The 10,723-nt window shown below is 44.2% G+C and overlaps 1 pseudogene; it reads right to left on the bottom strand.

Moving 5' to 3' along the window:
• Window positions 1–8,742: 8,742 nt before the first annotated feature.
• LOC129090512 (uncharacterized) lies at window positions 8,743–10,450 on the bottom strand (annotated as a pseudogene).
• Window positions 10,451–10,723: the final 273 nt, after the last annotated feature.

The raw sequence follows: 10,723 nt of genomic DNA, 5'->3' as shown, positions 1-10,723 counted from the left end.
TGGATCAGCTCTTTCCATAACACTGTGAACGATTTGATCATCTAACGAACATGCTTCCCAGTGCGGTGGTGTGTGTGTGTGGGGGGGGGGGGGTTAGATATAGATGTCGGGCTGCACACGGTTTAACGCCTCAGAAACTACCCAGTGGATAAATTGAAAAGGTCACGCTAAAACTGTGCCTCTTTTCTTCATGTCTGAAGAGTTGACATTTGAGATGTCATATCTGGCTTTCACCTGAAAGGTGACATTAAAAACAATATCTCAAACTGGCATACATCTGCACATTAACGAACGGTAACGTGATCACGTTTTTTAGAGAGGCCATTTCTCATTGGGATGGACTGACTAAAGGCTGATACATAAAAAAACTTCAGTTCACTTTTGGTTTACTTTAACTTTTTGCCACAGGAAGTCTAAAGTTACACGAACACCATGTAGTGGTCAGTACATCACAATATAAAATACTATAAAGTTTGTCCTGAGGCTAGTGCTAAAGTAAAGGCCATGATGTCTTTGATATTCTCTTGGGTGTTTGAATACTATCAGCAGAGTTAACAACATTTTTCTTACAACTTTGAGGCCTTAAATGCAAAGCTAACATTTTGGGCTTTGGCTGATGTAAGAAGGAATGTAAGGTTGTCACCCAAAACATCATGATTTATCTTCTGGAGAGGTTTACATCTCGCAAATACAGAGAAGACTTCGTCTGGGGTCATGTTCGTATCCAGCTAGCCAATGTAAGTCCAATATGTATTCATCTTCTCAAACTCCTGATAATAGTATCTGTTTCTTTAGCTAGTCTCTGACTTTCACTGTCTGCTGTTTGCTGCTCTGTAGCCGACAGAGGGACTTCCATATGACTGTGACATCACGTACCAATCCAATGTCAGTGTCCTACACTGTCGCATATCGATTTTGAGTAATATAACTATTATATTATTGTGTTATTATCATTGATACAATTATGTGTTCATCACTTTAATGTTGCAGCTGGTAAAGGAGCCACGCTGCCACCTCCGCTCCTGAAAGTGCCTTAAACCCATTGTCATTACTGGCCATCAGGGGGCAACTCCTGAAAGTAGTCTGATTGAATAGAAGTCTCTGAGAAAATGACCCTACTTCTAACTTGATTTTCACTGGTGAAAAAAACAAAGTGGCGTCGGCAAAATCCAAGATGACGAAGGCCAAAATGCCGAAATCGAGGGTTACATCCCCTCGTTTATACGGTCTGTGGTTGGAGCACACGTTCATTACATTATCTACTGCTGGATAATTTAACCTATGAAAATAAATCACAATTTGTTAGTTTATAATATTTTGTATTATTATTATATTATAAAATATTAAAATCTAAAAGCAAAGTAACCAAAGTTATTACATAAATGTACTGGAGTAAAAAGTACATTATCAACATCTGAGATGTAGTGAAGTAGAAGCACAAACCAACATGAAATGAAAATACTTAAGTCCATTTTCTTAAATACACTACTGGAGTGCATGTAGTTGAATACATCCAAACACTGTTAACATAAATACATGTTCTAACTAATAACTACATCTAATACACATATGAATACTATTTCTTAACAGCCACTAATATTTTTAACATCACTATTCATAATTAATCTGGAATGTCAACGACCGTTTTTGAGTGAATGAGAGAAGTACTTTGGATGTAAATAAGGGTCAGAGTGCATTAAAAGCATCAAAACAGAACTGGTTTTTCAAATCCAGTGATCCCATGAACCTCCTTAAAGAGGTCCCTACTGTCCCCAATGTGAAGAAATCCTATAAATGTACATATATATCTTTTATAATTCAAACAGTGACTAAAACACCTGTATGTCGTAGCTGTAGTTGGATGCTCTTTTTCAGGTCGCAGCCCCTCAGTCCCTGCCTTTCAGTGACATCAACATGTTGTGTTGTTTTGATTCAATGAGCATCTCTATCTCATGAACCTTACTTCAGTCTACTTCATTTCATTTACGTAATTTATTGCTGCATCATGCAGTCCAAAGTTTGGAACGACGTTATAGTTGCTCCTTATGTTTTTTTAAAGAGTGTTGTAAAAAGTAAAGCAGCACTCAGAGTGCAGGTGAGGAATTTAAACAAGGGAGCTTATATAACACACTAACACACACACACACACACACACACACACACACACACACACACACACACACACACACAAAAAAAACACTTCTTACCACCAAGACAGACAGACAGGCAGGCAGGCAGGCAGGCAGGCAGACAGACAGACAGACAGACAGTCAGGCAGTCAGGCAGGCAGACAGACAGACAGACAGACAGACAGACAGTCAGGCAGGCATACAGACAGGCACAGACAGACAGACAGACAGACAGAGACCATATACACAGCCTTGTTTTCAGCTCACTGATCATGTATAGTCCAGCATGTTTATTCAACCCAGAAACTGCCTGGACTGTCATCAGTTCTGCAACACTGGCTCCCACCCCAGTACAGAAAAAACACTAAGATAACCATTGACTCGGTTATTAAGAAGACTCCCAAGATGGCACTGCTCTTTTAAATGCTTTCTTATTGTGTTGCTTTGCATTTTAATTACTTATAATTGTTCAAAACAATGTCTAGAGACGAGCGGCTTAATAAAGAAAGTCCTTGGTACTGCTGGCATCCACCCTGTAGGCTCCTCCATGCAGCCCACTGGAATGACCAACTTAGTAATTACAATCTCCACTCTGCTGTATTCGTCCTGTAGTGATGGCTCAGCTACATGCTCTTTTTCAAACAGGTAAGTCCGTTTACACTGTTAGTTGACATCTAATTAAAGTACATTTTTTCCCACATTACATCAAGCTAGACTGCATAATATACCATGCAAAAAGTATCCTGTTTTGGGAATAATTTTGAAACAATAACAATATATATATATAACAATATATATTCACACACACACACACACACACACACACACACACACACACACACACACACACACACACACACACACACACACACACACACACACACACAGGGACACAATCTTTTCTCATCTGGGTTTGGCAGCTTTTTCGTAAGAGGACACTTTTTGGATTTTAATGTGTAACTTAAAATAGGATATAAAATAGGATTTAAAAGGTCAGGGGGTAAGTGAGCTCCACTGGATATGACAGCATTGTTAATAAAATTGACAAAGTAAAACTTGAACATTTTCCATTTCTGCATTGTGTTTTCTATCTGTTGTGAATATAAACACTTTCAAATGAGCACTTTCCTTGAAATAACATAACTTTCTGCTGCAATTAAAGAAAACATCTGACATTTAGAAGTAGCATTCATTCCACTCCAAGCGCGCATCATTTAAGGTAAAGACACCAAACAGCGCGTCGCACCCGAACCGTCTTCTCAATCAGATAATTATGGTCAGGCTGCTCCGTCAGTAATGTGTGTGCTGCGTAAACCATGACATTGTTTCCATTCACTCGACTTCCCCCTGTTCAACGGGAGAACTATTACCATAAGTCCTGTAATAGCGGCGGGCCTCAATTAATCTACCTGTACTACAACGGGGGTCTGTAAGGCTCGTTTGAAGCAGGGACTCAGAGAAACGCGCTGTTAGGAAATATTTAACCCCTCTGCTTCCTAAGGGTATTAGTATTTACAGCATTTACTGAATTCTCCTACTAAAACTTCATGCCCTCCCAACCCTCATCACACGTCCTGTCACACATCAGCGCAGCTCATAAAGTCCATAAACAGGATCACGCTTGCCTCACGCTGGCCTCAAGTGCGCTGGTCATTGCTGACCTCATCTCAACTGCAAGCATGCTCAGCTGGCAAATCCAGTTTTGATGGTTATACGTGTTATTCACGTTCTTCTCTGCTGTCGTGTCAGACCCGCTCACTCCCCCCCCCGCCTGCTCCTCCACTGGTAGATTATCTTCACCTGCTCATCCTCCCCACTCACCTGTTCCCCATTCACTCATTAGCTCCATAGTATATCTACCAGCACACTTCCACTCGCTCTTTTGCCAGATTGCCTTCGTGCCATGTGCTGTAGCTTTCCAGCATTTCAATTCTACAAATAAGTTTTTCTGATCCTGATCAACCTCGTTTTTTGACCCTGCCTGTGAACCTTGGATTCTGCCTCAGTCAGTTTATTCGTTGTTTGCCTGCCTGGATTTGTAAATCCTTGTATTTTGTCTTCAGTAAAGACTCCTTAACTTCCAACTGCCTCCTGAGTCTGCTCTTGGGTTTCTGTGCCTTTGAACCGTGACAATAACAATCAATAAACATGAATCAAGAACTCAGCTGACTCACACGTCTTGTACCATTAAGAACCCTCTACAGGCTCATTTATGTGAAACTTGCTTTTCATCATAAAAAATGTATAACCTGTAAGGTTCTCATCTGTACCTTAATGTAGCTGTCTCCATCCTGTGGCATTTCTGTACGTCATTAAAGTATAGTTTGTTTTGGGACTTTAAACTCAAATACACTGAAGTTGTATTACGTTGCATGGTTTAATTTTCACTCAAGCGAAGGGAAACCTAAATGCAAAGGGCACGCTCATTTTGACATGTTCAGAAGTTATCCACATCAGTGCAGCTCATAAAGTCCATAAACAGGATCACGCTGGCCTCATTCAAGCAAGTGTGCTGGTCATTGCTGACCGCAAGCATGCTCAGTGGGCAAATCGGCTGCTCTATTTCATGGTGTGCCTGTGTATTTCTTTGACTTGGATGTTGTGACGATATGTCCATATGTGGGCTTTAGAAGGATTTCACGGTCAGTGGTTCTCAGACTCTGGCCTCCCTCTACTTCAGATTCGCTGTAATCAGCATTATGTGAGATACCTGACTGCATAAGCTCTCATGTCTTGGGCCGGCAACGGAACACAAATGGACCACTTTCATGGTTAAATCAGTCGTCATCATTCCTCACTGTGAGCATTCCTCTTCATGAATCTTGCGATAGCTTCAGGCAGTTGGCTGCCACACAAGTCATTGTTGCAACCTCTCGTGGCAGTTAAAGTGCTCGCTCCGTGAATGTGCCTTGCTCAGATTCCATATACATATGCATATAACTGGTGGTGGAGATTTTACTCCACAGCTACTATGCTGCTCACTGTTCACTCAGAAACCTCCTCGACATTACATTCACGTCTTTCTGGCCACAATCATTCAGATCATTGAAAGCTTTTTTTTAAACATTATATTCTATTATATTTTAAGGCTAAAGAGTCATTACCAATCCCTCAGTGTGTGGCTGTTATGTTTTCACCTTGTGGGTCATCACTTGAAGGGTTATTAGCCCAGCCCACTTTTGACCGCAGCCTGATCTTAGCACTGCAATTCCATCGCAAGATGGCCTCCTGTTGATGATGTTGATGGCCTCATTCATTTGTTTTCATTGCGCTCCTCTAGATACTACCATTCATAGCTATTTCCCAATTCCTCCTATCCGTGGTACTCTGGTAAGTGGGTCACTGTCAAGGCACCATGGTCTAATGCGACCTCATACACTGCATCATGGTCTAATGTGTCCTCATAGTGTTGTCCTGTCATGTGTTGGATGGTGCTATCTGACCCTGTCTTGGCTAGGTCTCACATTATAAAATGGTTTAATCTCAGCATGTGTCCTTCTAGATAAATAAAGGTTCTTCACATATATTGCATTACGACCTATCTTAATCTCAGTCATCAAACGGCTGTGGCACACCAGGTAGAGCGCTCGTCCTGTAACCACAAGGTTCGAATCCCTCTATAGTCAACATGCCGAGGCGTCCTTGAGCGAGACACCTAACCCCCAGTTGCTCCCCGGGCGATTATTAGCAGCCCACTGCTCCTCCGGGATGGGTTAAATGCAGAGAATTGTAATTTCCCCATTGTGGGACTAATAAAGGCTTAATTATAATTATTATTATAAACCATATTCCTCCTGACCTCACATGCTGGAAACTTTATTCTGCCATGTGGTATTGCATTCATTGCAGCAGCACCATTGGGTGATCTGGTTCTGAAATCACATGCGTAGCAACAGCAGCATGGGGATCTGTTAGTGGAATCACATATGTTGCAGCATCAGCTTTGGGTGATCTCTTAAGTGGAATTGCATTTATTGCAGGAGCAGCATTGTGGGGGAATCTCATGTTGGGTCAATATAGAGGTTTGTCCTGACCTGCTCTATACAATAAGTATAGATAAACTGATTGTTCAGGCTCTGCCTATACTTCTTTAAGTTCGCCCTGAATCCCTTGTAAGTCATGTTTAACTAGCGTTGGAGCTTTTGTTGCTGCCACTCCTTTCCTTTTGTTGCCTGCTATCATAATTTGCCAATTTTTGCATTGTTAAGCATCTAAATTCTTCTGCAATCATGCCTGCCCACATTCTCGATACATACATATAACTGGTGGTGACGTGTTGGCTCAATAGCTATGTTTCTGCTCACTGTTTCCTTTATCCGGTATTTCCAAAGATATTCAGCTTATTACTAATATTCAACCTTTAGCCAATTCTTCACATCATACTTTTTGCCCTTATTAATTGTCCTCCGATATCTGGTGTCATATCGGGTAAGTGGTATCTCGTAAGTAGCGTCCTGTCCATTCTATTTTCACAAGGGGATCATATTCCCGTATTCTCATAATTCATAGGCTATCAGCTTCATTTTCATTGCTTCAGTAATTGCTCACAAACATTTAATTCTTAAAAGTGACGTCGTGTACATCTTATATTGACGTGGTGTCCATTGCATTGCTAACTCTCAGGTTACTGCTGAGCGCTTTTGGTTAAATCAAGTGATGTACGATTTATTAAAAAGGGCAGGTAAACAGGTATACATGGCAAGCAGGGCATAGCTGTCCTCAAGTTATCGCAGAGCGTACACTAGCCGCGTTGTCTAAGCTCAAACTGTTGCTATTCAGGTCCCTACTGACCATTAGCCATTGCTGGCTAGAACCTATACATTGCAAGCAGTTATTGCTGGCCGAGCTCAAAATGTAGATCTCGTAGATACTTCGGTCGGTGCTGACCTAGTCATTGCAGCGCTTTTGTTCCTGTCTACTAATTTCTGCTACATTTTCACTGCTTCTGTATATGCTCAAAATCATCGTATTCTAATAAGCTGCGTCATGTACATCCTATATCAAAGTTGTGTCAGATCCATCACACTGCTAATTCTTAGCTGACCTCTTTTGGTTCAATCCCTTCAATGTCTTATGAGTGAAGTATGATTCATCAAAAGGGGCATGTAACAGAGCCTTACTGCCGAGCCAAATCTATATGATGTCATGCCGTTATTCCAGTACACCAGCCGCGCTGTCTAAGCTCAAACTGTTGCTATTCAGGTCCCTGCTGACCATTAGCCATTGCTGGCTAAAGCCTATACATTGCAAGCAGTGCATTGCTGTCCTTCAGTTATTGTTTGCTTAGCTCAAAAAAGTAGTTCTCGTAGATGCTCTGGTCAGTGCTGCCCTAGTCATTGCAACGCTTGCTCCTGTTCCTACTCATTCATGGTAAGTTGTTGATACTCCTAACCTCAAATTTCTGTCAAGCTCATTGTTATGAGCCTTTGGGGGAAATTTAAGGCTGTGTTTTATTGATTTCATTTTTACTACACTAACAAAGACCACGCTTATAATGATATAGGTTATAAATGATTTATTATGAATATGAGTCAGAGGGATGGGTTAGGGAAGGGGAATGGGGTCGAAGGGGGAAGGGATGAGGGTTGTGGGATGAGGGGATAAGGGTCGAGGGGTGAAGGGATAGGGGTCGTGGGAAGAAGGGATGGAGGGTAAGGGAAGGAGGGGTGTAGGGTAGAGAAGCAGGGAGGGTAAAGAAGGTTGATGACTGATGGTGGGAGGAGAGTGATGGTGTCCAGTGGCTGGCAGGAACAGGGGGATTGGAGACTCTTGGGTGGGGGCTGTTTCTTCGGAAGGTCAGATGGTGCCGAGTCCCCAAGAGACAGCTTCATGAGGACAGGTGCCGATGCACGTTTCTGATGTCATTTAGGTTGGAATGGATGTAGGTGAGGTACGCAGGGGACGACCAGCGGCCGAGGATCTTAATGATGTGGTCGGGGATTCCTTGGCTTGAGGCGGTGGAGGCGGCCCCGATACGAAATGAATGGCCTGAGTAATATTCTGGGTGAATACCGGATTTATGTAGGCTATGGCGGAAGTGGTGGTGCTGCATTTGAGGTGGTAGATGATGGTGTCAGGATGGTGGATGGAGATGTCAGACATGGTGGCGTGTTGCGATGGATGGTGAGCTGTGAATTCTGAGCAGCGCAGGAAGCCGAAGAAGGCCAGCAAGAACATGAACTCCAATGCTTTGTCCATGAAGGGAGATAGGTAGCCTGAACGGAGTGTTTGGATGCAGCGGGTAAGGAGGTCCGAGCTGAGGGGCAGACATTTAGGCGTAGGGTGTGGTTTGGCTTTACGGAGACCTTTGAGTAACATGGCGATGTGTGAGTGGGACGCGGCTGGACAAGGAATGCCTAAGGACAGTTTGGTGAAGAAGTTGATTCCGCTTACGTAGAACCGTATAGTGGAAGGCTTGATCTTGAGGAGTGAATGGGCGAATGTGATGAAGTTTTTGAGGGTCAGGACGTCGAGTGAGGGGAATGGAAGGCTGAAGGAGGCGTGGAAGGCTTTAAAGCTATTCCATCCGGTGTGGTACGATGAGAGTGTTCTTGGGGAAACGCGTTGAGGATGGCGTCTGGGGAGGCAGAGATTAGGTGTTCCAGTAGCAGGGTCAGTTGAAGATGGTGGCTGAAAACGGTGGGACCGGAGTTGGCAGAGGGTCCAAGGCCGGTGCCAATCGTCTGAATTTCTGTAACGAGAATCGAGAAAGTGAGTCAGCTATGGAGTTTTTGTGACCTGGTATGTGATAGGCTTGGATGATGAATTGCTGCTGGGCCGAAACCAAGGTGAGTCTACGCATGAACTGCATTATGTCTAGACAATGTGACCGTCCTTTGTTGATGATGTCTACACAGGCGCTGTTGTCTGAATATATAGCAATAATCTTTTTGGACCATTCATGGCCCCAAGAATGGCTGCTATGACTACCGGGTACATTTCAGAGATTGCCGAAGAAGGAATGAGGGATGAGAATTTGTGCGGCCATTCGGCTGAAAACCACTTGCTGCCGTAGAAGCCGCCGAAGCCAATGGAGGGGGCTGCATCTGTGAAAAGCTGGATGTCTTCCGGCTTGGTGATGTGGTCGTCGTAAAAAGGAAGATGCCGTTCCATGAGGAAAGGAACTGGTGCCACAGTTTTAGCTCCGTTTTGCATGCTTCATCCAGAGTGGCGTGGCCGTGGAGATTTGGGATGGAGGCGGCAACTGAAAGGAGGTGGGACAAGAAGGATCGACCTTGGGGGATGATGCAGATGGCGTAGTTGAGGTGGCCTAACAGCGAAAGGAGTTGGCGTTTGGTGCATTTGGGGTACAAGAGGTTGCAAGAGGTAATTTGAAATGAGTAAGGAGATCCCATTGATTTTTTCGGGAGGTAGGGATGCTTGGAATGAAACTGAGTCGAGAGTGATGCCGAGGAATTCCAGGGAGGTGCTTTTTTCTCTGAAGAAAGAGGAACGCTGAGTCCCTTGAACGCTGAGGTTAAAGTGTTGAGGCCGTGTGCTGGGGGTGAGGAAGGTGGTGTGACTGTGAGGAAGTCATCCAAGAGGTGGATGACGTATGGAAGTTTATGAACGTTGATCAGGATCCAGTAGAGTGCTTCGGATAATCAGTTGAAGATTTTTGGGCTGCTCTTGCACCCAAAGGCCAAGCGCACTGCAAAGTAATAAGAGCCTTTCCAAAGGACACCAAAAAGATGGCAGGATTCGGGGTGGATCGGAAGTACTTTTAAGGCGCTGGTGATGTCTGCTTTAGACAACGAGGCTCCTTGACCTGCGAGGCGAATGAGGGATGTGGCATTGTTGATTGTGGTGTACTGCATGGAGTAGTCCGGGTTTGGGATTAGGCTATTGAGGGGGGATGAGAGGTCTATTATAATTCTCTTTTTTCCTGAGTATTTCCTAGTAGCTATGCCAATGGGGCTGATTCTGAATATGGGGAAAGGTGGGCTATGGAGAGGGCCGATCATGAAAGAGTCTTTGACTTCCTGAGCCAGGAGTTTGTCAACTATGTCGGGCTCAGAGATGGCGGATTTCAAATTATGGCATGTATAGGAATATTCTGGCTTAACCTGCAAACCTGGGTGGAAGCCGTGTGTGAAACCTTGTGTTAGGAAGCTGGTGAACTGGCGGTCTGGGTGGTTCTGTAAGGTGGAAGCTAGAGCTTGGACCTTGATTGGTGTATTGAGGTACTTACAGAGGCTGTGCTTGGTGGGGTTGTGGGGACAGGTTGGTCTGGAGTTGGCCCCTCCGCAGAAGGAGCAGGTGTGGAGGAAGCGGCAGCTAGAGGTGCTGCATCCTAAATCATTGAAATTATTACAGACCATTCTCCCGCCCTAGAAGAGGACTGGTCTGCCTCTCCTATCTACCCCTTTGGGGAGAGGGCCGATGGTTGTTGGCTGGTTGGTGGCTGGTTTTGGGATGGTGGATGGTGGGGGGATTGATGGAGGCAGGTAACCGGTGGGGCTCCATTTTCTAGGAGCGGAGGTAGAAGGTAGGGGGGTTGTGAGGGTGCACGTGCACGTGATATGAGCACACAGAACAGTATCCACAAGTGGAACAGTTTCCTCGCCAGGGAGCATTTCTGCTCTGCGTGCACA

Source organism: Anoplopoma fimbria, chromosome 4, assembly GCF_027596085.1.
Source record: "Anoplopoma fimbria isolate UVic2021 breed Golden Eagle Sablefish chromosome 4, Afim_UVic_2022, whole genome shotgun sequence".
In the NCBI taxonomy this organism is placed as follows: Eukaryota; Metazoa; Chordata; class Actinopteri; order Perciformes; family Anoplopomatidae; genus Anoplopoma; species Anoplopoma fimbria.
The sequence above is the reverse complement of the archived record's forward strand: the minus strand, read 5'-3'. Positions and strand labels throughout refer to the sequence as shown.